General features: G+C 38.8%; 1 protein-coding gene across 1 annotated transcript in view; it reads left to right on the forward strand.

The window, feature by feature from the left end:
* The window catches only part of LOC106467514 (4-hydroxy-2-oxoglutarate aldolase, mitochondrial-like), a 72,116-nt gene that overhangs the window by 8,108 nt on the left and 58,586 nt on the right, over positions 1-5,422 (forward strand). The window lies entirely within an intron of this gene.

Consider the following 5,422-nt stretch of genomic DNA (forward strand, 5'->3'; position numbering starts at 1 on the left):
TTACCCTATTGACTCTCATACACTTCCTTTCTTAGGCATTCCACCTATATCTAGAAGATTTTCGTGAGATACCTCTCCCTCCTTCTATCCATGTTGGGGCATTTGCCATCTTCTGCTCTTTCCCTCCACATGTGAGACATTGTCTTGTACCATTTGTTTACCATCCACTTCTAATAGGGACTTAAAGTCTGCACTTTTTCTTCACAGGTCCATTTTTGAGGTTACTCCTGTGCAATTAGCATTATGTGGAGTATCTGCAATGCTATATTCTGTTTTGTTTGGTTGCTCTTTTGTTTCATGCCAAGTCCTTGTCATCTTTATTCATGTTCCATATCTGGCACTTTCCTGTCCTTTACCTGTGCTACCTATGGGTTTCTCCATTCATAGTGTATGCTCAATGCTGATTGGAGTTCTGGGTCAATTGGCCCCACCTCAATCACTTCTTGGTTCTTCACCATTTTCAATATGTAGTTTTTGATCACAATAAGGTGGTCAATTTCTGCAGGACTGAAAATGCCAATGGTACACATTCTTATTTTTCATTTCTCGGGATGCTATTCTAGGTTTTTTCACCACCTGATTTGGTATCAATTTTGTGCTTTGCCCTTTGGACTTGTTTCAGTTCGTATGTCTTTTGTCAGGTGTTCTGCATTTTACCCGACTTCTGCATTTTGGGCGACTTTACTAACACCACTACTCGGATGTCTGAGTTTGGTTAGCTCCATCCGAAGGGGGGGGGGCTCATAACATACTCATCTGCTTCTTACACAAGCAACTTGGGTGGTTGGATTTTCCAGTTTCATAAGTTTCTCCTGTTACTTACCTAATAATTTTGGCTATTTGAGGCTTGTCTTTTGAAACACCCACTTCTATCAGGACCATCCATTCTCCTCCTGATGGAACTTTCTCTTATCCATGCCATAATGGTTCGCTATCTTACTGCTAGTGAGGTTCTAACATATTGGGGGATGTGGCTTTTATGGATGCACTTTTTCCTTTGGGTCTGGCACATTTGCAATCTTTCTAGGAAATGCTGCACAACCCATGGTCTCTTGCTAGGGTTCCTTTGGATTCTCCTCTTAACTTTCCTCCTTCCCTCTTCGACTGTATTCATTGGTGGTTGAACATATCCCCAATTCCCTCCTCATGTCCGGATTTGTTTCTTTTCTCAAATGCTCATCTCCAAAGTCGGGGTGTGTGGGTTAATCAGCAGGAGGCTTCAGGACAATGGTCTATGGATGAAAGATCTTACGATGTTAATGCTCAGGCACTTTTTACAGTCCAACATGCTTTAGTTCACTTTCTTCCTCTTGTTCAATGGTGGTGGCTTATATCACTTGCCAAAGGGGCACTCATTCTTGTTCCCTTTATGGTTAGACAGTGGATCTCCCTTTTTGAACCCACACACTTGACATATGTCTCCTGGTGTGTCATATTCCAGGTGCTTTTGTCCTTGTTGCAAATCACCTTTCCAGTTCTGACATACTGTCTCCCAAAGAGTGGCCTCTTGATCATCAAATTTTCAGTGGCTCTGCCTCCTTTGGGGTACTCCTCCATGACAAATGCATGACTCCTTTCTCGATTCCAAGTTACCTCTTTTGTTTCAGTCTCTGTTTCCTCATATACTCGCCTTGGCTCTTGATACATTCAGACAGGATTAGGTCCAGTTTATAGCTTTAGTTTTTTCTCATTTCATCAATTTTCTTCCCAAGGTTACTGGGGTTGTAAAGGGTGTTAAAGAACTGCCTAGTACTGATGAGTCTGCACACCTCTTACATCAGTTCTGAGGTGAACTGGGTCCCTCATTCACTCAAGGCCTCTTTTGGAAAGCCTACTCTGCAGATCACTTCCAGGAGGGCTTCAGCAGAGCTATGGCTTCTGGGTAACATGTTGCATAGTTGACTATTGTAAGCACTTACTGGTTGCCCTTGTTGGATACAGGTGCTAATGGTTTGATCACATTCATAGCTACTCTGCTAAACAACTTCTTTGAGAGGCATCTTACTCAATGGTACCTTGGCTACCTTCCCTCTAGGTTTAGTCTTTTGGCATATGTCACATGACTTGCAGAAACTGGTCATATTTCTGATGACCCCTGGCCAATGGAAGTTGCTGGTGATTCTGTATTCTTTGCTCCTAGGTATCCTTCTACAATGGACTCGTGAGCCAACTTCATCACTTAAGTCCAGTATTCTTTTGGTACTATTATCCATTTAAGTTCCCCAGCAGAACTGCCTTGATAGATCTGCTGCAGCACTCCTTTCTGGTCCTCTATACTGTAAGTCTCTTTCTCCTTTGATTTATGTTTGTCTTTCTCCAAGCCACTGTCCCAAAGTTTCTGCAGTGAAGGGTCTTTCTTCTGTGCTTCCTTCAGTTCCTGTAGACCTGCCTTTGGGATGTCACCCTTTGAGAATTGCAGGGGCTTGATTTCTTGCTTGCTTTTCTTTTTCAGTGCTCTTGTGGTGAGTTAAGATGCCTCATCAGTCTTCTTTCTGTCTGGTTTCTCCAAACTTCTACTTCCTGGTATATTGATGATCACGTTGTAGATGAGTGCATTTATACACATGGCCTCAAGGTCTCCCACATAGTATGGAGTGTCCACTTCTATTTTAGCTATTGAAACTTTCTAATTATCCCTTCAATCAGCACATACAGATGTTCCTTGCCTGTCATTTGGCCATCAGATACTAGACTGGTTCTCACTGTTGTACCCAGTATCTCGTAGGACTTTCACTTTCTTGTCCCCAATATAGCCTACACTTACTGGCATGTTGTGGTTTGTTGCCACCTCTCAATGTTTGTCACATGCTCCACTCACCACTGGCAATGTTCACCTGTTTCCTAACTTGAGTTTACCATCAATCATGCACTGTTTAATCACAGTTATAGCACTTCCTTCTTGTGATGAATCTGACGAGTTGCCTTTATTCTGTTTCTTTTGCCTTATGTTGAGTTTCTGCTGTTACTTATTGGTAACAGATTTGCACTCTCTCCCAATGTGCTCCATTTTATAACAAGCATAGAATCTCTTCTCCCTTTTGTTTGTTGATTTCTTGTCACCTTTGGTAGCCTCCCACTTCTGGTCAGCCTCCCTTGATTTCCCATAGGAGTGGTTATTCTTGCCAGTTATACTCCCTTCATGGGCTTCTATGTACAGTTTTGCCAGCTTGATCCATGTCTTTTGTTGCTTCTTCTTTTAGGAATAGTGACATGTTAGTGGAGCACGTGATCATTAATTGTTCACATATTAGTAGATCTGCCATTCCTTCAAAATTCTCTTTACACTTGGCCATGTCAGTTCTTCTCGTGAAGTAAAGCCATAGGCATACCACAAACTGAAATACAGTTTCTCCAGTGTCAGTTTTGCTTTCCCAGAACTTCTGGGTAAAACCTTCCTCAAGAATTTATAGCATTTCAGTAAGGCCACTTTTAACTTGTCATAGTCCATGGCTTGTGATGTCATGCCTTGCATACACTTGTAGGCCTTTTCCTGTGAGAAGTGCCAGTATGGAGTGTCCACCTTTATTCTTCCCATGGGAAACTTTCTTACTGTGACATGTAACTTCAGCACGTGATCATGAACTGTTCCTGTATTAGTAGATCTGCAAGTCCTTCAAAACTATTTTCACACTTGGCCTTGTCAGTCTACTTTATGAAGTATCACCATATATGCCACAAACTGAAATACAGTATCTCCAGTGTCAGGTTTGACTTCCTGAACTTCCAGCTAAAACCTTCTTCTGTAAGTTCATGATATTTCAACAGGGCCACTTTAACTTGTCATAGTCCATGGCATCTTGTGACATCATGCTTGCATACACTTGTAAGCCTTTTCCTATAAGAAGGAGCTGAGACATACTGCCTCATCATCTTTGTCCCAGTTCTGACTTTGGGCAAATCTTTCATAACTTTGCAGTTAAGCATCCATATCGTTATTCTATTTATCAGATTTGGGCAGCTAGGGTCAGCTCATTCTCATTCTTGGGTCCTTTATCTTTCTGTTGGGTGAACTTGGCCATCTCAATTTGTGGTCTTATTCTCTCAGTTTCCAGTCTCTTCATTCTGTTTTTATGCTCTTATTTTCTTTATTTCTAGACACTTTTGTCTTCCCTTTTCTTCTTTCTACCTTTCTCTTTCTTCCTATCTTCTCTGTTGATGCTGTTCTTTTTCTAGATCTTGTTGTTGTTTAACTAACTTGTATATTGCCATCTTTGAGCCCAAGTCACTTGCCCCTCTTTATTCACATCTCAAAGTCAGTCAGCATAGTTATTTAGTGTGTTTGCGACTTCTACAATATTCTTGCTACTGTTATACCTGTGCGCATATAGGGCTACTTCTACTTTCTTTAAAGTCTTCTACCACCATTTACCACTGTATAATCCTGACTAGCTTGCCAGTGGCAGGTTTTTATATATGGATGGGGTGGATTCTTTACAGTAGTATTTTTGACTTGTTGGCGATAAATTTCAACAATAAACAAACAGCACATAGTCCTCTTCTTTTAAAGTAATATATTAAAACCAGTCAAATATATATACAAATGTTCATTACATTGTTGGCTATCATAGTTGTATCCAGAGCTTTAACTCTCTCAACTCGAGCTTGGTCAACTTGACTGACCACGTGTGATCTTTGTACTCATTTATAGTCTTTATAGATTTAATACTTCTAACTTTCAATATAGTGTGTATATCTTCACAAAATTGCAGTTAGCATTATAAGTCTTTCACATACAAAAAATCATATTTTTTAGCAAAGTATTTTGAATAGAATAAAGATTTGTTCATGAATATGTTGAGTATTTGTTTTGAATGTTCTGTGTGCAAAGTAATTTTCATGTTAAAATTAAAAATACTTTTCCTCATCTCAAAAATTTCAAATTTCTTTTGTGTAATTCCTAAAACCTCTTAAATGCATTTCACACTTTTGTTTTCAGTAAAACTTTATAGTTTATCTGTTATTTTCTCTACTTTATTTCAAAACAGGATCGGTCAATTCGACCGACCTTATAAATCATAAAAAAAACAACATCAAATTATTGTAAATCACTCTCTTTTTTCTTTCCAGAATGACTTCAAATTGTAACATGAAACTACATTCATTTATCCTAAGTAGCTCTAAGTTTGTAACAGTATACATCTATTTATAATTAAATTTTATTGTTTTGTTACCCTTTGAACCATGTCTAACTACTATTTGTGCCATTGGAAGTTGTAAATCACTCAGGGAACATGCAGTTCATATTATGCTGTTGAATTACATTACCGATGAGCTGCTCGCATGAACCATTTTAATTATATTATTGTTACTTATTTTACCTAATTTAGTTTTAAGTAACTTTAAAAGATTCGTATTTTTATATTTTAGTTACTTTTATAATTATACATAAAGAATAAACATGAAAAACAAGAAATAAAATAAT

The sequence above is a fragment of the Limulus polyphemus genome, unplaced genomic scaffold, assembly GCF_000517525.1.
Source record: "Limulus polyphemus unplaced genomic scaffold, Limulus_polyphemus-2.1.2 Scaffold2641, whole genome shotgun sequence".
NCBI classification, from domain to species: Eukaryota; Metazoa; Arthropoda; class Merostomata; order Xiphosura; family Limulidae; genus Limulus; species Limulus polyphemus.